This window comes from Mus musculus, chromosome 13 (genome assembly GCF_000001635.26).
Source record: "Mus musculus strain C57BL/6J chromosome 13, GRCm38.p6 C57BL/6J".
NCBI lineage: Eukaryota > Metazoa > Chordata > Mammalia > Rodentia > Muridae > Mus > Mus musculus.
The window spans coordinates 31,213,166-31,241,096 of NC_000079.6; the positions used below are offsets into that span (position 1 = coordinate 31,213,166).

At 42.9% G+C, this 27,931-nt stretch overlaps 1 long non-coding RNA gene across 1 annotated transcript; it reads right to left on the reverse strand.

Annotated features, from left to right (window-relative positions):
• Positions 1 to 244: 244 nt before the first annotated feature.
• 4930401O12Rik (RIKEN cDNA 4930401O12 gene) lies at positions 245 to 27,921 on the reverse strand. Its single transcript, NR_045957.1, has 3 exons — positions 27,835 to 27,921; positions 8,725 to 8,931; positions 245 to 791 (listed from the first exon to the last, which is right to left on the reverse strand). It is a non-coding gene; the product is annotated as an RIKEN cDNA 4930401O12 gene (long non-coding RNA).
• Positions 27,922 to 27,931: the final 10 nt, after the last annotated feature.

Below are 27,931 nucleotides of genomic sequence, written 5' to 3' on the forward strand. Positions count from 1 at the left end.
GTGTCTGGCAAATCAGGATACAGTTCAGAATGAAGATGGACGTTCAGGTGGCCAAGTTCCTTGGTACCTGGAAACAACAAGGTTCTCATCATGCTGGGAGCAATGAGCTGAATAAGGGCACCTTCAAGCTGATGTTTTTTCATTATTACATCAATAAAGTTGGGGTGTGTTGGAGAGCCCCACTCACTTTCACTGGAATTAGTGACTGACTTAAAACCAGAAAACCTGCATACTGCTTTATTGTCCTTCTTAGATTATTTATTAAATTTAATTAATAGAATACGAGACTGGAGGAAGATATTCACACCCACAGAATGACTCTAGGATCAGGAGGAGGAGAAAGGTCTTGAAGCAAGCTGAAAACCAGAGGGAAAGGTTGGGGGGGGGGGTTCTGACTTTACCAGCTTTTCACAGGTGGGCAGCTTTCAAGAGCTCTTCTTTCTCTTTAAAGCAAGTTTTCTCATATGCGATGCATTTCTGTTGCACTCTGAGAAGTTCTTGACACAAAGTAAGATACAACATTGCATGGGTTGCAATAGTTTTTACACGACATTGGGTGATAATTTCTTTTCCTGAAATAGTCTGTTGACATCATGAGATTCAGAAAACTTCAGAACTTGTAGAGTTGAGCCGCTTCTCTTCTGGGGTCCCTTGCTTGCCTCTGAAGAAAACTCATAGGCTCACTGATCTGCAGAGATCAGATGTTGTAAAGAAAATAGCAAATGGCCCTGTGTTCCTGAGATCTCCTTCTTCAGCAGCTTGACCTCTTATCTTTTCTGTAGAAATGATCACTGCCAAGAAATTTTGCAAGGTAATCAACAAATGAAAATAATAGCTAAGATATTTCTAAATCTTAAATTCTAGAAAGCAGTTGCAATATTAACAAGAGTCAAAAGGACCAAACGGTGGAGATATAAAGTTTATTTTTATGTCTTATGATGGATAAAAGCAATCTTGTAAACACGGAACACATTCTGTAAAGCATTTTCTGTGGCACATTTTTGTACCTTAATGACTTAAGGACCATTACATGGTTATAGAATTACTTTCAGAGCCCCTGGCTAGACGTTTTAGAATGCACACTCATGAACAAACTTTCACTATGATGAAGCTATTTAAATGTTATCAGCTGCTTCGAGGCCACAAGTCTCAATGGAAAATTTCCAAGTATTTACTAATAATTTCCACTTCAATTGTTTCCTCAAAGGGAGGTCCAGAACTGACTGATAGTTTTAAGTTAAAGATAGAATCACCCGAAAGAGGATGATTAGTCAGAAGAAAGTGAGGTACACTGGAGTTCTCAAGACAGAATTACATAGATTACAAACGTTGGCAAAACGGCTTTGTCTGATGATGGTGACAGAGTTGGAAAACCTTCCTAATTTGTCTTCCCTTATTTTCCATATATTCCACATCTTTGTTTGGAGTCATGACAAGGGCAGGACCAGAGAGATAGAGGCAAGCTTGGAGAAGTTCTTTTACTGACTATAGGAACAGCTTTGTCCCTCTCACTGTGTTATGGTCCCAGGAGCACCAGCCTGGGCAGTGGATAGATGCTGGCCTCAGACTCTTTTCTCTCCTTCTCCAGAATCAGACTGCTTTCTTAGTGTCTAGCATAAGAGATAACTAGTGAATGTGCACAGTAGTGTGGAGTCTGAGGCAGATCAATAATCGGCACATGATCAGGATCGAGAAAGTTCTCCTATTGACTGGAGAAAGACTAGAAAAATCTCCATTATAAATGCTAGATTTATTTATTAGGACTAGGAGGCAGGGTCTCAATCTGTTGTTTAAGGTGGCAATCCTGCAACCACAGCCTCCTAAGTACGATGACTGCAAGTGTGAGCAACTGTTCTGAGAAACTAACTTCAACTGCAGAATGTATTGTGGCTCGGTGATGGAGGGCAGAGGCAATAGTGATGCTTCACCTTGGCAGCACAGTTTGATGATGTGGGCATAGCACACAGTCACAGCACACAGTAATAGCACACAGTCACAGCACACAGTCATAGCACACAGACACAGCACACAGTCACAGCACACAGTCACAGCACACAGTCACAGCACACAGTCACAGCACACAGTAATAGCACACAGTCACAGCACAAAGTCATAGCACACAGACTCAGCACAGTCATAGCACACAGTCACATCACACAGTCACAGGACACAGTCACAGCACACAGTCACAGCACACAGACACAGCACACAGTCACAGCACACAGACACAGCACAGTCACAGCACACAGTCACAGCACAGTCAGAGCACACAGTCACAGCACACAATCACAGCACACAGTCACAGCACACAATCACAGCACACAGCCACAGCACACAGCCACAGCACACAGTCACAGCACACAGTCACAGCACACAGTCACAGCACACAGACACAGCACAGTCAGAGCACACAGTCACAGCACACAATCACAGCACAGTCAGAGCACACAGTCAGAGCACACAATCACAGCACACAGTCACAGCACACAGTAATAGCACACAGTCATAGCACACAGTCACAGCACACAATCACAGCACACAGTCATAGCACATAGTCACAGCACACAGCCACAGCACACAGTCACAGCACACAGTCACAGCACACAGCCACAACACACAATCACAGCACACAGTCACGGCACACAGTCACAGCACACATCACAGCACACAGTCACAGCACACACTCACAGCACATAGACACAACACAGTCACAGCACACAGTCACAGCACATAGACACAGCACAATCATAGCACACAGTCACAGCACACACTCACAGCACACACTCACAGTCACAGCACACAGTTACAGCACACAGTCACAGTACACAGTCACAGCACACAATCTCAGCACACAGTCACAGCACACAGTCACAGCACACAATCTCAGCACACAGTCACAGCACACAATCACAGCACAGTGTAATGATATGATCACAGCACACAGCCACAGCACACAGCCACAGCACACAGTCACAGCACACAGTCACAGCACACAGCCACAGCACACAATCACAGCACACAGTCACAGCACACAGCCACAGCACACAATCACAGCACACAGTCACATCACACAGTCACAGCACACAGTCACAGCACACAATCACAGCACAGTGTAATGATATGGTGACAGCACACAGTCACAGCACATAGCCACAGCACAGTGTAATGATATCATCACAGCACACAATCACAGCACAGTGTAATGATATGATCACAGCACACAGCCACAGCACACAGCCACAGCACACAGTCACAGCACACAGCCACAGTACACAGTCACAGCACACAATCACAGCACACAATCTCAGCACACAGTCACAGCACACAGTCACAGCACACAGCCACAGTACACAGTCACAGCACACAGTCACAGCACACAATCTCAGCACACAGTCATGGCACACAGTCACAGAACAGTGTAATGATATGATCACAGCACACAGTCACAGCACACAGTCACAGCACACAATCACAGCACAGTGTAATGATATGGTGACAGCACACAGTCACAGCACACAGCCACAGCACAGTGTGATGATATATGCACTTCACCCCCTAAGATCACAAAAACCTGATCTAGTTATTGGGAACCCAGCAAACTACAGCAGCGAAGTGACAACACCTCTACCTGAGAGACATTCTACAAAGTTCTCAGAGCAGGCAATCTCAGAACTGCCCAAAGAATCTAAACTAAGAGAGGTCTGAGAAACTGCCATAGCCAAGCAAGCTTAACTTTTAACCAAGTGGGACCCTGATTGGCACCCTGGTGAAGAGTGGGCTGGGTACAGGCTAAGGAAATATGTATAAAGCATGGTCACTATCTGATGGTCACATCAACATCAGATGCTAATAGCAGCCAAGAAGCCACCCTCAACCGGAAGCCGATACAAGTGGAGAAGGGGTATGAAATACAGAAAACTCCACACTGTTTTAAAAATTCTTCTGTAACTCTCAAACTATTCTAAAGTAAACATAAAAATCAGAGTGAAAACAGATGAATTTGGACAAGATGACACAAAGCAGCATACTTGACAACAACTAATATTTGTGAAGAAGAAAAGGGATGCAGCCCTTCTTCCAAGAATGAATGTGTCTGATTCCCATGGCAATCTTATGAGGCAGATGTGTTTCTCTAGCCCAAGAAACAGAGTCTTGGCTGATACAGTGACTGAACCAGAGACACTGGTGGTAGAGCAGGCTAAGAAGGAGGTGGAGGCACTCTGCCACTGCTTGCTCTGCTTCTCAGCATGGGACTAAGTGCTTCGTGAACAGCCCAGATAAATAAGTAGGGGGATGGAATCAGACTATAGTATGGTGTGAAACCCAGGCTCAGTACACCCAGCCTTGCTCAAGTCACTGGGAACAGCCAGTCATGTACTTAGAAACTACAAAACTGGGCTAAACGTGTGAGCTGCCAAGCAGAAGGTAGGTAATGGCAGCGACCCTTAAAACAAGGTTACATGCATTGGGAGGTATGATTACCTTGGCATTCCATGTCAATTTGGTTCACATTTCTACTGCAAAATACCTGTGGTAGCGGACTTTCTCACAGATCTATCTAACTCACAGATTTGAAAACTCTAGTCAGATCAAATGGTAATAGTCAAAGTATGTCAGTTAGTGGTCACACCCTTAATAAAAGCACACACAGAGGAAGAGATGATGGGGGTACACTAGGGATGTCCCATGAACCCCACTTCCTGGGTAGCCAAGGAAGAAAGTGATTTAGAAGAGGGCCCCTTGGGGAGTGTGAACTCTAAGCTTTTGTGCTGCCTGGGTCTTTTGGAGCTTTTTCAGTTGGGAGGCAGAGACATGGATGTACAGTGTACTGTTAAACCAGTTCAGGAAGAGCTACTAGAGAGGAGGACCATGTAAAAAGGACTCAGAGGTCAGTGTGGAGGTCGCCTGCATGCCCATGGCTCAGGCTTGTTCTGTGGTTTCCAGATGATACCCCACAAGGCCTGCGAACTCTGAGAGCAAATGAAGAGCTGGTAGGATGCTGAAGTTTGTGCAATGGAGAGAAAGAAAAGGGCTTTGACCTGGATGGAAGACAGAGAGTATATGGAGCACATTGGATGCTGAAGCGAGAGCTCTGCATCAAGGACCACACCTCATAGAGAGGTTTACAGCCAGATTGAGCACACACAACAGATACATACAGCCAAGGAATAAACAAAGCATGACAAAGTCATGAGAGCTTGCGAGAAGTTTGTATTCTCTGTCAGGGTGCTTTGACACCCACCAAAGAAAGGTATCATTATCCACAATTGCCCCAGTGTATTGTCAGCTAGAGCTGTATATGCAGACAGATATTAGAACAAGAATGAAATTCCCAGAACATAAAGTACATCTGACATTTATAACACACTGAACCATTTCAGCAAACATGGACAGGATAGACAGGGGTTTAAAGTGTACATAAAGACAACCTGTGAATGTCTTCATGCAAGGCAGAAAGGATAGTGATAGAGAACACAGGAAGCCATTTCTAATGCTGGCAGTCTATCACAAATAGAGTGTGTATGCGACAGATTCACGAAAGACAGATAAGAAAGTACTTGAAGAAGTAACCTCTCAAATTGCCCCAAATGTGTGTATAGTTCAATCTTCAAAGATGCTATTTGGGATAGACCAAGTCATGAAGTATACATAAGTAAAAGAGTTGTAGATTCTTTGACACTGGTTTCAGAGAGCTGTTGAAACCAGGTGTGTGGCAGGGGAGTCCCTACATGGAGTCCCTGCATGGGGGACCTGAAAGACCATTGTGAAGATGTGAAAGTGAAGCCAGAATTGCACTGGATACCCAAAATTTTGGAGATGGCAGAGCTGTGAGCCCATCTGCCAAAGAGAGCTGCACACAAGTTGAACCAGTCCATGAGTGATGTATTTTGCAGGCAGCAAGCTGGAGGAGCAGGACCATCTAAGCCCTTTGATATCAAACATGGAGCTATAGGATTTGGAGTTTGTCTTCTGAGTTTGGGTCCTGCTTTGGTCTAGTATTTCCTCACTATGTACCCATCCCTTCCTCTTGCAATGGTAATATATATTGTGTCATTGTATGTTGGAATTGTGTAATTTGCTTTTTCATTTAAAGAAGCTTGCAATTAACAATTTGCCTTGCATCTCAGAAGAGACTTTGGACTTTTAAGCAGTGTTGTAACTGTGAAAGAGTGTATGAGCTTTTGAAGTTGTACTAAAGACATTTGCCACCAGGCAAATGCTATCATATGCTATCATATGGCCACCAGGGGATTGAACATGGTTGTTTATCTCCCATGCAATATCTCCATTAATCTTGGGCAGTTGTATGTGGTCCCAGTTGATGTTATTGTTGAAGTGGCTTAGGCTGTGTAGTTTTACTGGAGGAAGTATATCACCTGCAAAGCCACGTTCTTTCCCCAGTTCCTTCTCTGCATCCTGGTTGTGTTTCAAGACGTGAGCTCTCAGTTGCTGCTCTAGCCACCATACCTGCCTACTGCCATACTGCCTCACTATGATGGTGATGGACACTTGTCCTTCTGGAACCATAAACCCAAATAAACCTCTCATTCTTTAAATTTCCTAGGTCACAGTGTTTTATCACAGTCACAGAAAGGTAACTAACACATGGAGTTTCTCTCTTCAGTCCCTTTAAAATTTATGTAAATTGGGCTGGAGAGATGACTTAGCAGAAAAGAGGACTTGTTACTCTGGAAGAGGAACCACATTTGGTTCCCAGAATCCACATCACCTGATGGCTCATAACTATGAATAATTCCTGTTCCAGGGGAATTGACCTATCTCTTGTGAACATTGTAGACACAAGGTACGAATGTATACACACATACACATAAATATACACACAAAACATACATACATACATACATACATACATACATACAATCATGTAAAGAATAAAATAAATATTAAAATATACACATTATATTTTTGATTTGGTTACAGGACCATAGGTTTCCACACAGCTCCTCATACTCCCTTCATTTTGATCGACTCTCAACCCCTCATCTTCCCTCCTCTATTCTTCCATTCCCTTCTTGCTTAAACATTTCCATCCCCAGGATTTGCTCCTCTGTTTTCATATTATCTACATTCTAGTATCATCACCCTTTCTTAACCCATCGTCTTCCCAGTGCTTCTTTATAATTTCTTTGAAAGAGAAGCTTCATTCCTCTTGGTGGTTGCTCACCAAAGCTAGATGATGAGGCCCTACTGCTGAAGACACCACACAGCTTAGATGCATAGCATAGAGAAATGAAGCTGGGGAGGAGTAGGATGCCTAGCAGCCTGCTAACATCCACAGCCTCAGAAAGTGTTACACAGGCTTTTGCGGGGGAAAAAACATCCGTGGTCTCATCCATCTGTGAGTCTCACAGTCTTTGAGACAGACCTGTGACATAAGAAGTGTCTTACTTGTACAACAGTGGAACTCCTGCAAAGCTGCAACCAACCACTCACCTTTTGTATTTGAAACCAGCTCCACACAAGGAAATCAATGTCTGGTATATAAACAAGGTCAAAAACCCATGGCCGGAGAAATCACAGGCCTTATGGTAGAATAAGGCTGTTGTTTATTGAAATTGTCACTTTGTCAAGCTGCTTTCTGAATGCATATGTTTATATCCAGTGTCTTAGCAAAAAGTTCAGTTTGCTTCTGTTGCTGTGGTAAATAAAAGTAACTGAGAAAGAAAGGGATTATTTGGCTTACAATTCCACATCATTGTCCATGACTGAGTGAAGTCAGAGCAGAAACTCAAGAAGGAACCTGGAACAGGAATTAAATCAAGAGACCATGGAAGATTTCTGCTTTCTGCCTTGTTATCCTTGGCTTGCTCAGCCTACTTTCTTACGTACCCAAGGGCTATCAGCCCATTACTCAAGTAAATGCCCTAGAGACCATCTGATGGAGGCAATTCTTCAACAGGGGTTCCTTTTTCCCAGGGTACTGATTTTGTTAGCAAAAAGTAACTGGCATATAGGCAAACATCACTCTCAGCTTTACTTAGAAAAGTCCTCTTTCCAGGGATCAGCAGTGAATGCAGAGGCTGCACAGAGCACTGAGACGAAGTGTTCAATGTGTGCTCAGCCTCAATCAAGACATTTATACCATCTCCTCTAGGGATCAGAGGAAATTGTAGAAGATGAGGCAGAAAGAGTGAGAAAGCTGGATTATTAGGAGAAAGGCTGCTAATGTCATCTCCTCTGTAAGGCACAACTCTTGCAACCATGAACTCATAGCAGCCTTGGACCCTCCACTTGTGTCTGCATGGGAATGGGCCCTCAGCAGTCAGGAATGGATAAGGATGAGTTCAGGTGGCCTATTCCCCCCCACACACACTGAATGATTTGCTACTGACAGATTTGGAGAGAGGGAGAATCATTGCCTGCCAGCTCCCAGACCTCACCAGACTCTGATGAAAATCCCAATCCAGCCGTCACACATTAAACTAAATGAGTTGTAAAACCAAACCAGAAGACATGAAACTGAGAAAGGATGGGCAGGGATGCGGAGTGCTGATAAGAACGAGAGAGATAAGAGAAAGCTTAGGGAGTAGAATTGAAATACATTATATATGTGCATGGAACTGTCAATTAAAATTAATTTTTAGAAAGATGAACTAGAAAGAAACAAGGAGCTTGAGACTTAGTAAAGAATACACACACACACACACACACACACACACACCCACATACACATATACATCAATGTCTGGTTTATAAACTTACTTCCTCTTTGCGAGAAGCTCCTTGGTTCTACTCCTTCCCTTTTGGTGTCTCAGGGTCTTTGTGTACAGCATGAGTCCTTAGATGGCTTTGTTCATAACCTTCTTCCATCTTCCTTCCATCCTTGACTCTGATTCAGGCCAAATAATTCTTTAGTCACATTGCTATTCGGTATGCACCATCATTCTCCCAATCTCACAGATGAGGAACCTGAAAGAGAAGATTAAAGAAACGCTCTCAGGGTCACATGCCCAGAGAGAAACCAGTCAGGATCCAGTGTGTGCTCATCTTTGCTAGTGTCTGTAGATTATCCATTAAGCAAAGCCAAATAAGAAAAGGACAGTCAGGACTTACTGATTTCCAAGGCTCTAGCTTCCTCACTCTGAGCAGGATACACATTCACAGTTTCAACTCTATTAGATGTAGATTTCTTTCTACTTTCTTCCTCATCATTGGCTCAAAAAATATAAGCACAAAGGGTATTTGTGTATGTGATTTCTTTCTTTCTATCTATCTATCTAATCTATCTCTATATATACACATATGTGTGTATATGTATGTATGTATGTGTATATATACATATATATAGAGAGAGAGATAAAGAGAGACAGACAGACAGACAGAGAGACAGACAGACAGAGACAGAGAGAGACAGAGAGACAGAGACAGAGAGAGACAGAGAGACAGAGACAGAGAGAGACAGAGACAGATAAGATCATCAAGAAAGACAGAGTGAGCATGGAGTGTTAGCAATTGATGGAATATCATAGTCATGATTCCTTTCTAGATGTATCTTAGAATCATGAAAAGAAGGCTCCAGAGAAAAAAATCTGAGTTGAGCAGTTTGGGATAGAATGTAATGGCAGCACAGCTCTATGAAACTATAACAATGTATGTTGAACATACAACTTGCAAGTCAACTCTGGCTCTTTCCAAGTATGTTGGTTAAACGGAGTCCTTTAAAGCATTAGTATTGGTTCCCAGAATGAACTCATGGAGGCCCAGGAGCTGAAGCAGTGGTCCAGGAGCAACACTGGTGCCCAACATGACCCGTCTGTTCCCTACAACGTAAAAATACCAAATCTGTTTGTTTGCACTTAAAGAAACTCTAACAGGTGTCTCGTGCTTTCTCTTTTGTGTTTGCAGTTTCTGAGGACATGTCCCTAATGAGGCAACATTATACTATCACAATATCTTTGCTTACAATAATAAAATACTGTATAATACAAAAATAAATATGGTATCAAAACTCTACTTCTGTTTCACAATCAGGGTTACTCAACCCCGGGACCTGTCAGTGTCAGACTCTTCTGGGATGTTGTAAGCTTTGCTTGGCACAGTGTACTGATGGCCTTTCCAAAGATGCCCTGGGGCATCTAAGACTAACTCATCCATTAGGCTCTGCAGAAGTAGGTGTGAACGTGAAAATTGGAGCTGTCAATCATACTGAGAGAGATTACCTCAGGTAGGGCTAATGGGTGGGGCTCAAAAGATATTTATGTGCTTTGATGCCAAGGGCTCAAGCTGAAGGTTCCCATCCACAGAGCACCAGGACCCACCCATCTATACTGAGTGTCTAACTGGTACAATGTTGTCTTTGGCAATGGTGCTTCAAATGGCTGCTTGTTCAAAGGAAAACAAATATCTCAGGACCAAGGGGATTTTAGTGTATTCAGAGATAAGTTGGCTCATAACTTGTATAAAAGTATCCATTATTTAAGGATAGCTATCATGTCACCATAATGTCACTGGTTTTATATGGGCTTTCTTCCAAGTGGTTGTCACCATGGCACCATTTTGACATTTGAATTTAATCAAAACTTTTGGAGCAGGGGCATGAAATTTCTCACAATTTTTTAAAAGAGAATTTTTTTATTTTAAATTCAACAATAAGGAAAAGGTATCCTTTAGGCATAAATAATGCTTTAATATAACATTTGTATTAAAAACACATTGTTAAGCCGGTTGTGGTGGCACACGCCTTTAATCCCAGCACTCAGGTGTCAAAGGCAGGCAGCTTTCTGAGTTCGAGCCCAGCCTGGTCTACAAAGTGAGTTCCAGGACAGCCAGGGCTATACAGAGAAACCCTGTCTCAAAAAACCAAAAACCAGAAACCAACCAAACAAAAAAACATTGTTAAACCTGTTTATAGCATAAAGCATCAAGAGGTCATGTAGTGATGTGTCCAGTCTTGAGGAAAAAAAGAATTATAACCCAAAGATTCTGACCTCCATTATCACACACACACACACACACACACACACACACACACACACACACACACACACACTGCACAAAAACTAGAGTCAAACAAATGACAATCACTGTATCTTCATGCTGGAAACACATGAAGTTATTTGAAGAATGCATGTGAGAATTCAAGATCAGGAAAAGCAACATCATAAAATAAAAATAAATGACAGTGCGGGGTGAGGTGAATCAATCAAAATATATTTAATAAACACCTTTTCTAGGGTTGTTGTTATGGTTAGATTCTCAAAATTAAAAATTATACATATCATTACTGTGAGCATGTATAGGCTTATGTTCAGCGGCACCTGTAGGGACCTTGGAGGCCAACTATGTGAAGTCTGTTCTCTCCTACCACCTTTCTGTGGGTTCTGTCATCAGGCTTGTGACATCAGTGTCTTATGTACTAAGCAGTCCTGACAGCCCCTAATGTTAAAAGTTTTAAATTAATTTTTAAATCAGGGTTAAAAAAATCATGTATTTCATTATGACATTTTCGTACATGTTTATCAATATACTGTACTCATATTTAGCCAAAATTACCTCTCTTGTTCTCTTCCTACCTCTTGTTCATTCTGTTTCCCAAATATCCCCTCCTGTATTATGCTACACACACACACACACACACACACACACACACACACACACACACACCAGAGTCTACATATAAGTAAAAGCACACAATATTTGTGTTTTAGTTTGGCTTACTTTACTTGGTATAATGATTTCCAATTTGGGGTGGTGTTTTTTGTTTGTTTGTTTTTGTTTTTTGTTTTTTGTTTTTTGTTTTGGAAATGACATAATTTCTCTCTCTGGTATGACTAAACAGGACCCTGTTGTGGCTGTGTCCCACTTTTCTTTATGTAATCACCTGCTGATGAACACTTAAGCTGATTCCATACCTACTGTGAGCGATGCAGCTGTAATCATGGAGGCTCAGGCATCTGTCTGGTGCGCTGACTTAACTTCCTTAGGTAGAGGCCCATGGATCACAAAACTCGACCAGATAGTCGCTCTATTTTTAGCTTTTCGGAGGAACCTCGTATTGAGTCTACAGTGGTTGGGCTAGTTTTACCATCCCACCAGCAATGTCCGAGGGAGGGCCCTGAGGGAGGACCCCTCCCACACTTCATCACCAGTGTTTGTCCTTGTCTTTCTGGTGACAGCCATTCTGACAGGGGCGAGATGGAAAGGAATCTCAAGCAGCCTTAATTCGAGTTATCTCCGATGGCTAAGGATATCGAACACTTTTTTTTCCATATATTTACTGGCTGTTTATTTTCCTTCTGAAAATCGGCCCTTTAATTGAGGGATTGCTTCACTGTTTAGGTATTTTACATTATTCGGGAGTCTAGATCTTAACTCACCATCAGATGTACAGCTGTGAAGTGACTCCCTCTCTGCAGGTTCTTTTCGCTTAGCTGGTTTGTTTCGTTTCTGGATAGAAACGTCTATATTCATGTGACCCTGGTTGTCACTTCTTGCTGTCCTTCCCTGTGCTCTTGGAGTCTTCTTCAGAAAATCCTTGCTTACATCTGTAACTCTGAGTGCTTTTCCTATGTTTCCTCTAGAAGTCTCAAACTAAGGTACTGGTTTATTTTGATTTTTTTTTCCCAGAGTGAGAGAAAAGCGCCTAGCTTCCTTCTTCTGCACGTGGCTAGATTGAGTCAATCTTCCCTCTCTGATTTTCATTATTACTTATCTTAATTGGCCTCTTGACACCTTGTAGCCAGGTCTCATCTGTTAGAACTGCCAGCCTCAGGTTTTGACTCCAAGTTCTCCGGGATCAATGTGGGAGGAGTCATTGCACAGTGAGGAGGGCTGCAGGTTTCTTTTCACCAGGACTGGCTGGCTGGTCTGCCTTGTGGCTTAAGTATTTGCTTCCCCGCCATTGCTGGGAACTGCCTGGTGCTTCCTTTCATAGGGTGGTGCTTCTTTATATTTTCTGACACTTCCCTGATCAGTCTTTGGGTCAGAGTCTATATATGAGCTATAATCCACAGTAGCTGAGTGAGACATGAGTGGCCAAGAACCTCCAACCTCATTATTTTCATGGCGAATTTTTAATACTGTCAAAATCCTCCACTTTGTTTTTTTTTTTCAAAGCAAACAAAAAGAATAAAAAAAGCGATGCCCACTCAGTGAGGCTGATACCAGGGGCACCGTGCTTTTACGACCCCAGGCACGCTTGCGCACGGGACGCACAGCGCTTTTTATCTCGAGGTCACCAGGTCTCTTCACCACAAGCTTCTAGCCTTATACTGCTGTGAGGGAATCACAGCTCATAAAATCTGAGCTCCCAGAGTCACAGTCACCAGTTAGAAGTGTTATTAGTAATTGATAGTTTTAAAGAAATGCAAGTTGGGGACTCAAGGTCTTCTAAAAAAACAAAACCAAAAACATATTAGCATTAAAAAAGAAACTAACCAATCCAGGGCACTCTAAGCTGTGATGATTTGAAACCAGCACATTTACACACTACCCTAGGCATTCACTTTTATTCAGTCATCCATTCATAGTCTCCTGTAGTATAAAACCCATTCAGTGCCAGCCTGGAAGCACCGAAGCCACACTCCTACTAGCTCCGTAATGTCTCCTCCTGATGATGAAACTAGTCATTGCCTAGGTTTCTTCCTGCTCCTGGTGTTGCCCCTCATCCACGTGAGACTGTTCTAGGCTCTGCTGTCTCTACCCCAGGTTTAGAGCTAAGTCTTTGTCCTCTTTCCTTATACCCACCACTGGGTTATATAATACAACCTACTTTCTCAAAACTCTTCTTTTTAGAGTCTTACTTCCTCAAGGAAGAACTTCCTGTGGTTCCCTGGCTGCCTTCCTCCCAGGGCTCAGAGTCCCTGTTTCCCAGTCTAGAACCCTTTAAAGTTCATCTGCCTGATGTTCAGCAAAGAGCTCCTGCCAGCTGCTAAAGGAAGAACACCACCTCTCTCTTCTATCCCCCATCTCCTCTCTCTTTCATTGCTTTTATGCGACAGTAACTCAGACTCATGGTCCTCCCTAAAGCCAAGAAGAGTACAGGCATGCATGTTCACACCTGGCTGAATTTTACATTACTTTTGATTGACACAAACCGTTTGTGTATATTTAAGAGTTACAGTAGGTTTTTTTTTTTAAGTTTGTTTTTAACTGATAACGAGGTACCATCGCAGCAGCATGGAGGTATCATAATGATCAACTCAGGGTAGTTAGCATACTCATCATCTAAAACTCATAACACTTCTTTATGCTAAGACTTTCCAAATACTTGTCCATATTCTGATACACAACGTCCATTAGTTTTGTTCTCTCTGCTGTGCCTCAGATCTCCAGAAATTATTCCTCCTATATTAACTGAAGTATTCCCATCAATCAACTTTACCCTGTCTCCCACTGCCCTCTACTCCCCTAAGTTTTTGGTGACTATTACTCAACTCTCACCTGGTATGACATCCTCCTTTTTAGATGCCACACATGAGCGCAATAATGTGGTCTCTGCATTTGTCTGGCTTGTTTTGTTCTGTGTCATCTATCATCTCACATGATTCCCTGACTTTTCAGATCTTCCCCAAATACTTACCTTCTATTGTTAGATACGCCTCTCGTTCTAGTGACCTTTCCTAATCTGTCCACAGAATTCCTACGGTCTCTGTCATATCCTTTGATAGTGCCTTCATTTATTTCTTCTATAGAGCTTAATAAACAAGCCTCCAGTGGAGGAGGAGAGTTTTTCTAAGTCTTCTATGAAGCTTATGTTTCATTATTCTTTAGTTTCCTAGTTTCTAGTACGTCCTGGTTAACTAGCCTTTAAAGTCTTGTAATAAGTGTAGGTTACATAGTTAGCTACTTGTTGGATTATAAAGAAACAATAAACTGAAAGAGGAAAGCAATTGCACATTAAGTAACAAAGAGGAGATACAATATCAAAGAATCCTTGGACATGTGACTGTGAAATGTAACAAAGCTGTCAGCAAAACCAAATCACTTCCTTCATTGTACTGGTTCAGTTCCTTCTAATGTAGCCTGGCGCCACTGATAATCAAAACAATCAGATTTGTTTTAAAGTGGGGAGGGGAGACTACTCGAATCTTAATGTTAAATTTCCACAGACCATTTCATTTTATGATACTTAGGCACCAGTATATTATCAACTGATTGAACAAATAGTGAACGGGATGGTTTGTCAACACACAGCCAGCGAACAGTCACTGGTCTTACAATCAATACCAGTTAACAAATGAGCAGACACCACTAGAGTTTTCCAGCAATCTGTTAACTGGTTTTGCCTTAGGCTCAGTAAGGATGCTTTACTCTGTGTCTTTTGGGGTTTATCCTAAAATGGGAACTCATAATTATATATGAGATATAACTGACAGAGAGTGGGCAGGGTACACACATCACTCCTGTGTCAAGCTGGGTTAGCAGAGCAGAGGTGGTTTTCCTCTACTACAAAAACTTATACTTTTTTAAAGTGGAGAAACCTCAGAGAAGAAACTAGATCTCTATTCTGGTAGTGGCTCAGTTTTGATCTGTGGCCTGTTCAGATTTGGTGGTGGCTCTTCAGTATCTACATTTTTTTCTAAATATCTTTGCTTCTCTCCTTTCTGCATCTACAGTATGTATGAATATGTTTATAAAATTGTTCTTTTTATAAAAATAATTGCATACTTTGGAAACTGTATGGCTAAAATGTAAATATTAAAGAGATTAAAATCATCTGCTAAAATATTAAAGAGATTAAAATTATTCTGCCTTCTAATGATGTTTCTAGGCTTGCAAATTCTATGAAAAGTTAATGGCATCATGTCAGACCTTTATAATAAGAGGATTTTTCCCTATGGCATTAACTATCAAAATTTATAATAATTATTTTTAGCTGTGATATAATATTATCCTATGTGAAAGTATCTCACTTTTAACATTCCTTTTGTTGACTTCTGCATGACTTCTGCTATTCGCCTTAGAAAATATTTGTGGTAACTTCTTGTTTATGTTTCCAATTAGTTATTGGGACAACTCTTAAAAGCAAAATTTTAGGAGACTTTTGATGTCTCTTGAAAATTTGCTTTTAAGAAACATGTAACAAGTTCCTCACTGAAGGAACTTCTAAGTGTCCTAAGTCAATGTGGCTTTCTCTGCTTTGTTCTAGTGCTAGATTAAAGTGTATGGAGTTCTCATCATTTTTGAATGTGCTTTCTTTTCCTGTGGTGAGAACTACCTCTGTAAAGCCATTGTGTCCTTGTCATATTTCCTGTCCTTTTCCTCAAGTACCCTCATATACCAGAGCCACCACTGCTCCCAGGAGAGTCATCTCTGCCTTTAAACTGTTTTCTTCCTGCCCGGCATATCGGTCCTGACAAACCTACTTCTTCTTCTCTGAAAAAGATGATAAGGAGGCCAGAGGAGGATCTTGAACCTCCTGCCTGGAAGTGGAATTCCACATGGTTGTGAACCACTGTTGAGGATGTTAGCACCTGAACCTCCATCCTCTGAAACATGGAGCCATCTCTCCAGACCCCATATTTACTTTTACACACTTGACACAAGCTCTGGTCATATGGAAAGAGGGAGACTCAGTTGAGAAAAAAACCCTTCATTGAGTTGCCTACAGGCAAGCCTATGGAGCACTTTCTTGGTTAATGATTGATGGGGATGGGGTGGAGCTTAGATCACTGAGGGATGTGCCACCCATGGCTAGGTCGTTTGGGCTGTATAATAAAGCAGGCTGAGCAAGCAATGGCCAGCAAGAGAGCAAACAGAATTCCTCCATGGCCTCTGTTTCAGTTACTGCCTCTGAGTTCTTGCCTTCAGTTCCTACATGGACTTCCCTTCATGATGGCTATAAGATAATCTAAACCTCTCCAGCAAAGTTGCTTTAGTCACGGTGTTTATCACAGCAGTAGAAACCCTAACTAACATAGTTTCTGACTATTCAGGGTTAGTGGATTCGGTATTTTATTTCTTCATTTAAAATATTCCACCTATCAAAACTAAGCACAACGTACAAGGCTCAAGGAACACAGCAAAAGAGGGAGCAGAAAGAACACAGTAGCCAGAGGATGAGCAGATATGCAGTAACTCTGGATACGACACAGCCGCTGCTTCCTGAATGTATGCAGCTGTGGTTCCTTGCAGAATTCTGGCACAAGATTGGGTCTCTCAACATTTTGTCATGGATAGAAAAGGGGCTCCAGGAGGCCCCAGGCTTCCTGAATGTACTGGTAGTTAATGGTTGGTGTAATACAGGGCATCATTTTCTTCAGTGGTATAGCCACTGATAAGTTGCCCACACTCTGGTGCTCTTGGAGCCAACCCATGATCATTCAAGGACATTTCATTTAAATTCATTAGATCACATGCAGAAAGAAGGCACGATAGTAGAAGAGTGATTTATTGGGAAGAAAAGAGTCTTAGCAGGACGTGTGGGGGGTGGTGGTGGTGTGAAAGGGTTATAGTATGGAAATGACAGAAATTAACTATATATATGAAATTGTCAGTGAGCAAAAAAAGGAGATTAAAGACTAGTCAAATGATAGGTTCTTTGGAGAAACGAGAAGTATTGAGAGCTGGTCAAAAGTACCATGACCTAGATTGCACTGAAGACTAGCAACCAGCCCAGGGTGCCTTTCACTATGCTGAGAGGATGCTGTTGGTCTGGGAGAAGGATCATCTGTGACACATTCACAGCATCATCCTGGATGAGCTGGTTGTGATTTTGCTGTCATGTTCAAGCCTAGTTGGTGCATGCTGACCATAGAGCGTCTTCTTTATTCTTTTTTCTTTCAGACCATAGACATAGTTCTATAGCATGCATAAGTGACTATAAACCATCTTGATGATAGTTATGAAACAGAAATCCCAGCTTAGAATACCCATCTAGCCAGAGCATTTCCTTCTTACCAGCTACAGCAGGTTTCTCATGTCAAAGTGTGGTTTCATGTATAGAGTTGCTAATGTTTTATCCACTTTAATTCTAGTGAACACATCAATGGCTTCCTGGATACCAATAGCCCTTTGTAGGTTAATAGTCTAAATGTAGACACATGTCTTATCAGATGACTAAGCAGGCAGTCTCCTTTATTAATTACTATTGAGAATTAATGTTATTTATATAATGAAGTCAATATAATCTCCATTGCTCATTAACTGAGATGTTCTGGGCTCACCTCTGTTTTATTTTCCAATTAGGTTCTATTATTTTTCCTTATTGACTCTTGAGAAAAATAGTTGTGGAAAGAAACTTAATGGCTCTGAAAATGTCAGAACAACTTTTATGACAGGAAATATCCTGTAATTCATAAATGTAAACAGGCATAGTGTTCACTCATTGGACAGTATCAGATCATTTACTATCATGCACCTGCCCTATATCTTACTCCTTTTCTTGAGTGACTTAGAATTTATAGATGTGATGAGTGTTCCTTTCTTACACTCATTTCTCTGTCTGAATTGACTTCAGGAATTCTAATGCTTTGACAGGAGTTATCCATGTGGGATAAGTGAGCAAGTAAGCCCTCCAGAGGTTGGAATGGTACCCTTCCAGACACCCTCACTGCTGAAGCTACCCAGATAGGAGATCTATCCATGGAATAACCATAAGCCTTTGCCTTCAACCCTCTGGTCAGATTAGGAATGACTTCCAGAGATATCCATGTCATGATCCTTGGAACCAGTGTCTATGCCACCTTAGATGACAAAAAAGAGCTTTCATAGATGTGGCTAAGGTTTTTACAGTGGTGAGATGATCCTGTAGGATTCTACCTAATACTGGGTCCTTATCAAGGAAAGCAGAAGGACCACAGACCAAAGGTGTGACAGAAATAGATGAAAAAGGAGATCATGTTCATGACATATGGGTAGCTTCTAGCTTGAAAAGGCTGTAGTCGAGCCAATTTTAGCTTATCTCCAGTAATTGGCTGCAACATTTTTATTTAATCAATAGTTTAAAATTAAGGAACAAGGTTTGCACAACAAAAGTTGGTAACCATGAGAACTTACTCCTAGGCAACTAGACCTTCCTGTACAGAATTTAGCATTGCAGTACACAGCAACAGACCAAACAGCAACAAAAGACAAAGAAATGGATCTCTCCACCTCCACCAGGATCCCTGGACACCTATTGACCCTTACATTTTAACCTGGTGAGACCTGTATTGAACTCCTAGACCCTGGGACTGGGAGCTAATGTAACTGCAGTGTTTTGGCATCAGTTTATACTCAATCAATCAAGTAGCAACAGGAACCCAATGCAGGGTAGAAAGACTTGGGCACTGTGCCACAAGGTTTGGAAATGGACAGGAAATTTGGACAGACTATTTCTCTGAGTACCAGGAGCTGCCAATCCAGTCTCTTGGAAGAAGAGGTTGGTGAAGAGGGTGAGGGTTTTACTTCCAATGGGCACTTTTTATAACTTGACTCACAATTTCTTAGAAACCCAGAGCTCCAGATCTGCCCAGATAAACATGTAGAACTTTCCTACCTTCATATCTATATTATGATTCTCTAGAGGATCAGAACCCATGGGGGAGTGTCAAAACAGATTTATTATATAGGGTTATGTGATAGGGTTAGAGTTGTCTAACAGTAACTATCTTACACCAGATGCTGAGAACCCGGCATTTAACTATGTTAAAAGGCCCCAAAAAACTGGCTCCAATATTGGACCTCATAGCAATGAGATAGATGAATTTGCTAGCACAGTGGCAGCAAGCAGAAAAAGACCAAAGCTCCCTTCTTCCATGTCCTTTTATCAAGGTGGGGTACCACCAGGAGGTACTACTCACAGTTAGGGTGGGTCTTCCCACTCCAAATAATCTTCTCAAGACAGTCCCTTGCACTGGTGCACAATGGCTCATCTCTTTATTTGATTCCAGATCTATCCAGAGAAGTTGAAAACCAAGCTTTGCCATCATGATGTGCTTATAAACTTCACATAAAGAGTAGGTAAGCATGCTCAAGGGTTAGAATTAAGTTTGTATCGTCTCTTATGAGGGTGATTGATTTTGAGGGAGCACCTTTGACTTTGGGATGGTTTCATTTAAGTGGGAATGATAACGGCTGCCTTTATTAGGACTTTTCTACCCAGCATTTTCGTATATGTCAAGTCAAAGGAAATGAACAAACTGCAGATGTGGCTCCTTAGCTGCTTCAACATCTAAACAGCCCTCTCCCATCTAACACCAACACTTTGTATAACACAAGATGGTAGATCTCCTGCCTCTTGACTCTGAGACCAATTGTGTTATTAGACGCGTTCTCACGCCCGGCCAGGAAGAACACAGCAAACCAGAATCTTCTGCGGCAAAACTTTATTGCTTACATCTTCAGGAGCAAGAGTGCAAGAAGCAAGAGAGAGAGAAAACGAAACCCCGTCCCTATTAAGGAGAATTATCCTTCGCCTAGGACGTGTCACTCCCTGATTGGCTGCAGCCCATCGGCCGAGTTGACGTCACGGGGAAGGCAGAGCACATGGAGTGGAGAACCACCCTCGGCACATGCGCAGATTATTTGTTTACCACTTAGAACACAGCTGTCAGCGCCATCTTGTAACGGCGAATGTGGGCGCGGCTCCCAACATCTCCCCCTTTCCTTTTAATAAGAGCAAATAGGCCACCCATATTAATGAGAGTGGAGATAGAGGTCAAATCCCCAGTGTGTAGGTAAAGGAGCCATGTACAGGATTAGCTCTTAGGCTCACAGGCTTTTACCCAGAGCAACCCTGACCTGCTCCCGTGTCGTTTTGCCTGGAGAGAAGGACACTTGGACACTCAACCTTCTTGAAAGATGACATGTCTCCCTAGAATAGGCTCATATATGCCGCAGAGCCTTTCTACTGCAGTGCTTAGCCGTGCAACTCTCTCGGGCTGCTGAAGCACACTCACTCTATCCCGTGCAATGAGACTAGCCTCGTGAGATGTAAGAGCTGAGTGGCCAGCGACCTATTGCCTAAGCATAGATAACCATATATCAGGGGGAGCTCCATGTTCTAGTCCTGCAAGCGCCTGGGCAATAACCACCTTGTCTCTCCTAGTTTGGGCCTTAAGCTTACAGACCAATCAAAGAAGCAACACTAATCCACAGCAAAGTGTATCTCCAAATAATATTAATCCCACCCATTCTTTAAAGAAAGAAAATGCTGAGGAGATCCAATTGGGTAATCCTTTGGTCAGGGACAGGTCCAAGCGCGTGGAGTTGACCTGAAGTCTCAATTCCTGAAGGATCTGTTCAAATTCAGCCATCCAATTCTGTAACATATACTGAAAAAGACTTTTTGACAAATTAGCTGCCCTAGTAAATTTAACATACTGAATGGAAATAACACACAATCCCGGAAACTTTTGTTCACATCCCTGCTGAGTTATTTGTCATAATACATCTAGTTGTATCTGGACAAGATCTATGAGTTGATTAACCAGCATGAGACCTCTCTGTATCTTGACATTAGCTGAGGCCTGTTCATCTATGACTGTAGTCACTGAGGCTGACAAAGTGTTAATGGTGTCAGTCGTCTGGACCTGTCCAGACAGAGCCAAGGCTGTCTGAATTAAGGCCAAACCCAGTTCCCAGTTAGTGGTAAAAAAGCAGGAGAATACTTGAGCATTATACATCACCGTCATTGGGAGTGGAAATATCGACATTATCCCCCAACGCTGCTCTCTCTTTATTATTGACGCCCTGGACATCACCAAGACGAGGGACATTAGTATTCCCTTGGTCAGTCTGGATTTTTCGGGTGAGTCTTTCTGGTATCCAAAATGGGTTGTCTTCATTCTGTGGGAAAACACAGATAGCTCCCCTGGATCTTATCAAAATAGGATCCGGGCCATACCATTTATTATCAAGGACATTTTTCCATTTAACCATCTCATTGGGCCTATCTGGCTCTGTACAATGACGTTCAGCCGCAGTATGGCCATGAGCATCAATATTTAAAAAATTGAGTGTAAAGAGTGCCATAGACACAGACACTCTTGGTGCTCGGGGTAAAATCTCTTCAATTCCCCTCTTTTGTTTTATAAGATAGGTTTTGAGGGTGCGATGCGCACGCTCAACAATACCCTGTCCTTGAGGGTTGTATGGAAGTCCAGTCAGGTGGGTTACGTCCATCTGACGGCAGAACTGCTGAAATTTTTGAGATGTATAAGCTGATCCATTATCAGTCTTAAGGAGTTTGGGTTTCCCCCAAGCACTCCATGCCTCAAGGCAATGTTGAATCACATGTGAGGCTTTTTCTCCGGTTAACGGAGAAGCAAACATGATGCCAGAACATGTGTCAATGGACACATGGAGATATTGAAGTTTTCCAAAGGAAGAAACATGTGTAACATCCATTTGCCAGACCTGTAGAGGTCGAATACCACGTGGGTTAATTCCCACATGAGGAACTGGCAAGAACTCACAGCAGCTTTGACATTGAGTAACAATGTCACGGGCTTCTTTTCTTGTCAGGGAGAAACGACTGCGTAATGTTTCAGCCGTCACATGAAAATTGTTATGAAAATTTCTTGCAGCCTCTACCGGGGATGATAGGGCAGCAGCCACCACTTTAGTGGCCTTATCTGCCAAATCATTTCCCAGAGCCATGGGGCCAGGTAGGTCTGAATGGGCTCTAACATGAGTAATATAAACAGGAAATCTTCTAGATAACAAAACTAATTGTATTTGCTGAAAAATATTGGCAACTCTACTGGAAGGCTTAATCACTCCAGCCACTTCTAAAAGATTTACTGCATTCACCACATAACAGGAATCTGACACAATATTAAGGGGTTCTAAAAAGGTTTTTAAAACTTCTAAGACCACTAAACATTCTACCACTTGAGGTGAATTTTCATTATATTGTTTGGATACCACTTTACCATTAGCCACATAGGCACCTATGCCAGTTTTTGATCCATCAGTATATACCACAATCCCATTTTTAAGTGGGTTTCTTACTGTTATTTGTGGAAACACAACAGATTGATTTTGGGCAAACTGTAAGATTGGATGCTTTGGATAATGGTTATCTATTTTTCCTGAAAAGGAGGTAACTAAAACTGCCCAATCATTAGATGTGGCTGCCAAGGTTTGAACCTGTGCAGCGGTATAAGGTACAATTAAAAGATATGGACTTCGCCCAAAGTGGGTGATTGCTGCTTTTAGACCTTTAAGGGCAAGCTGTGCAATTGCATCAGGATACCAATCTATTATTTTAGCTGGGGATACGTTTGGATGGATCCACAACAATGGCCCATTCTGCCACAAAACTGCAGTTGGCAATTGTGCTGTCTTAAAGACACACAAACTGAAAGGCTGCGAATCCTCAATACGTTGTAATTGTGCATTTTGTAAGGCATTTTCCACTTTTTGTAAGGCCTGGTTAGCAGCTAGAGTAAGAGTCCTAGGGGAGGAGATATGAGGATCTCCTTCTAAAATACCAAACAAAGGCCTTAACTCAGCAGAAGGAATCTTTAAAAAAGGTCTGAGCCAATTAATATCTCCCAACAGCTTTTGAAAATCATTTAAGGTATGGAGGTGATCTCTTCTTATCTCTACCTTTTGGGGCACAATCTTATCTGGGGACACCACAGAGCCCAAGAATTGTCCTGTATCAGAAATTTGGACCTTTTCTGTGGCTATCTGTAAACCCCACTGACTTAAAGTTTTAAGTAGAAAAGGATATGCCTTTTGTAGCATGGTAAGGTCTTTATGGCACAGGAGGATGTCATCCATGTAAAGGAGCAAAATTAAAGAGGGGAATTGTTCCCTCACTGGCAAAAGAGCTTCTTGCACATAAAGTTGGCACATTGTAGGACTATTGGACATTCCCTGTGGTAAGACCTTCCATTGATACCTCTTATCAGGTTCCATGTGATTAATAGAGGGGATGGTAAAGGCAAATCTGGGCCTATCTCTTGGACACAAAGGTATAGAAAAGAAACAATCTTTAATATCTATAATAATTAAATTCCAGCCACGTGGTAAGGCGGAAAGTACAGGGAGACCCCTCTGTACTGGGCCAAATAAGTTCATTTGCTCATTAATGGCTCTGAGGTCATGGAGCAGTCTCCACTTTCCTGACTTTTTCTTAATTACAAAAATTGGAGTATTCCAAGGTGAGGTAGATGGCTCAATATGGCCTAGTTTTAATTGTTCCTCTACCAGTTGAATCACAGCTTCCAGTTTTTCAGAGGATAGGTGCCATTGAGGAACCCACACTGGGTCCCCTGTTTTCCATGGTATGGGTCGTGCTGCCCCAATGGCCACTAAGGAAAAACCCAGACCCTGTCTGTCTTGGTTTCCATTAGGTGAGATGGGCTCTATCCTTCCCTGTTCTTGATGTCCTAACCCTTTTCCTTCTTTATAACCCATCTTTGCCATGATATTTTTTGCTTTAGCTGAATACCCTCCCGATGGGGCGTTTTCATTGGACAAAATAAGGCCCAAATGCTGCATAATATCCCTTCCCCAGAGGTTAACCGGGAGTGGGAGCACATAAGGTATGAATTTCCCTTGCTGTCCTTCAGAGGATTCCCACGTCAAGGCAATGGAGCTTATAGTGGGACATGATTGATAACCTAGGCCCTGTAATGAATGAGATGACTCTGTGGTGGGCCACGCTTTGGGCCACCAATGTGTAGAGATTATACTTTTATCTGCTCCGGTATCAAGGATGCCTTCAAACTCTTTTCCATTAATCTTAAGGCGGAGCTTAGGTCTATCATTTAAAGATACAACCAAATAGGCAGAATCATTTCCTGAGGAGCCCATTTTCTTTATCTCAGGTCCTGCAGATTTTTCCCTGGTATTATCAGGGAGGAGCAGCAGCTGAGCTATCCTATCTCCTTTACTAATAGAAAAAACGCCCTTAGGGCTTGAGCACAGGACCTGTATTTCAGGGGAATGTTGACAATCCATAACTCCAGGGTGGACTACTAAGCCCTGCAAGGTGAGTGAACCCCGGCCGAGAATAAGGCCCATGGTTCCCGGGGGCAAGGATGGTATAGGCTCCACTGGCACCGGCTGAATACTCATTTGAGGCATTAATAGGAAGTCGGAGGCGGCACGCAGGTCCACCCTTGTGGGTCTTCCTGGGTCGCCTCTCTGACTGCTTCCTGGGTCCTGACAAACCGGTTCCCATATCTTTGAGGGCCCTGGGACCGAGGGCCCGATGACCCGTTTTTTGGCACATCAGTTGATTGACTATCAGGTGGGGGAAGGATTCTGCCCTTTATATCCCTCACAGAGCGACACTGGTCAGCTCTATGATAACCCTTGCCACACTTAGAGCAAAGAGTGAGAGTCCCCCCCTGTTTATCTGGAGCTCTGCAATCTTTCTTAAAATGCCCAGGCTTTCCGCAATTAAAACATGTCCTCTGATCATTTCTGCTCATGGAGCGGTTCTGAGATTGGAGGATGGCGGCCGCTAAGCCTGCATTGGTGAGAGGTCCCCCAAGCTCTCGACAGACCCTGAGCCAGTCTTGTAAGCCTTTGTTCTTTCTTGGGGCTATGGCCGCTCGGCACTCCTTTGTGGCTTGCTCATAGATTAGCTGTTCTACCAGAGGCGCGGCTTGCTCTGAATCTCCAAAAATACGCTCTGCTGCCTCTGTCATTCTGGCCACAAAATCTGAGAAGGATTCCTGAGGTCCCTGGACAACTTTTGTTAATTGACCAGTGGTTTCACCTGCTCGGGAGAGCGCCTTCCAGGCCCTAATAGCCGTGGAAGAAATCTGGGCATAAGCTCCCCAATGGTAGTTTGTTTGATCAGCAGAATAAGCTCCCTGACCCGTTAACAAGTCAAAAGTCCAATCTCTCTGCTCTGGAGTCAAAGCAGCTGCGTTTGCTCGGGCCTGCGCTTGTGCAGTTTCATGCCAAAGAGCTCTCCATTCCATATATTTGCCCATACTAGGGAGAGCGGCTTTTACAACCGTTTGCCAGTCAGCAGGAGTTAGTGCCATGCCGGCGAGCCTGTCTAACTGCACCAAGGTAAAATTAGCATTGGTTCCATATTTACGGACCGACTCGGCAAGCTCTTTAATCTGTAAGTATTCTACCGGAGCGTGGACACGCCCACCCTCGGCTCCTTCAAAGACTGGAAATGCCTGTTGTATTTTCCTTTGTTCCTCTCTGGGAATGAATGAGTCTGCGCACTGCCTCTCTGCGCATTGTCTCTCTGCGCACTGCCTCTCTGCGCATCTCTCTGCGCATTGCCTCTCTGCGCATTGCTGACGCACTACGCAGGGCGGGGACTCCGCATAGGGTGGACCTTGAAGCCGACTGCCCTGAGGCCAATCAGCAAACTGGCCTTCGCCAGCCGCTTTTGGCTTCCTTAACTGATTAGCTAGCACTTTACCTGGCTGGTACCCTTTTTTCTCATAATGAGCTGCTTCTTCCTCCCAGTCTGTTTCTTCAGAGGAGAATTCATCATCTGATTCAGAGCTACCAAGAGCTGGCTCCCCGAGCCCATCCAGCGATGAGCACAGGCTCCTTTTCCTAGAGACCTCCGCTAATTGATCTTTCTTCTTTTCCCTTTTTCCTCTTTTTCTTCTAATCTCTCTCCAGGTATTCCTACCTAACCTTAACTTTTCCTCGGGTTCAAGACCCTTGGAAAGGCCTGTATACTTATTTTGTGTACCATATTTTCTCTTTGCTCCTACTCTCTCTCCCCGCTTTACTTCTGATAGATTGCCCTGAATTTCATCCAGAATCCGCCCTGCCTTAACCACTTGATAACATGTGAAAAGGAACAAAAGGGCTTCTAACATTAGAAAAAATTCAAGGCCAAACATATTCCACTTTACTTCTGATAGACTGTCTTGAATTTCCTTAGAAAGTTCAAGGCCAGGCTTACCTCGTAAAGCTATACTCACTGGTACTCTCGTTCCCCAGCTGAAAAGTTCTGAATTCATACAGTTGAATCCTTCTTAACAGTCTGCTTTACGGGAACCTTTATTACCGCGACCCGCAGTTCTGGTTCTGGAATGAGGGATCTTCCTTGCGCCAGTCCCGAGTTTTTTCTCGTCCCGGGTTTCGGCACCAATTGTTATTAGACGCGTTCTCACGCCCGGCCAGGAAGAACACAGCAAACCAGAATCTTCTGCGGCAAAACTTTATTGCTTACATCTTCAGGAGCAAGAGTGCAAGAAGCAAGAGAGAGAGAAAACGAAACCCCGTCCCTATTAAGGAGAATTATCCTTCGCCTAGGACGTGTCACTCCCTGATTGGCTGCAGCCCATCGGCCGAGTTGACGTCACGGGGAAGGCAGAGCACATGGAGTGGAGAACCACCCTCGGCACATGCGCAGATTATTTGTTTACCACTTAGAACACAGCTGTCAGCGCCATCTTGTAACGGCGAATGTGGGCGCGGCTCCCAACACAATTGGGCTGGAGCAATTGCACATGTGTATAGCAATGGGTTCAGGTAAGAAACTCTTATAACTGGAGTCTTTCCTTTGAATATGGAATCTGATGTCTACCGCCAATCTGCTTGGATTTCTTCGATAGCTCCTGGTAATGAGAGCCTGCTTCTCCGATGTCTAATAGAAGAATCCACACTCATCTCCCAGGATTCCTCCAAGACTTTGTCATCACATTATCTGAGACACAATATACTTAACAAAAATTATTGCGCAACCAAACACTAGCAAGTACAGTGACTATTCTAGTAAAATCGACAGTTTTGGCTGATTTTCTGAAATTTATGTTATCATTTTGTTTTAGTATATGCTACTGTGGTTTGGATAAGTGCTTAAAAATTTGGTCCCCAGGGTGTAGCACAATGGTGGCTAGGGGTGGGTATGGTAGAACATTTGAGGGTCAGGATATAACGGGATATTTTCAGAACATTGTCAGCATGATATTAAAGTGAATTATAGGATTAAAAACTTGCCTTTTATTCTGAATCAGGAGCTACATCGTTTTCTCTGTGTGCCTTTCAGCCTTACTGTGCTGTCTCCGTGAAGAAATGTAATGTGTCAACCCACTCT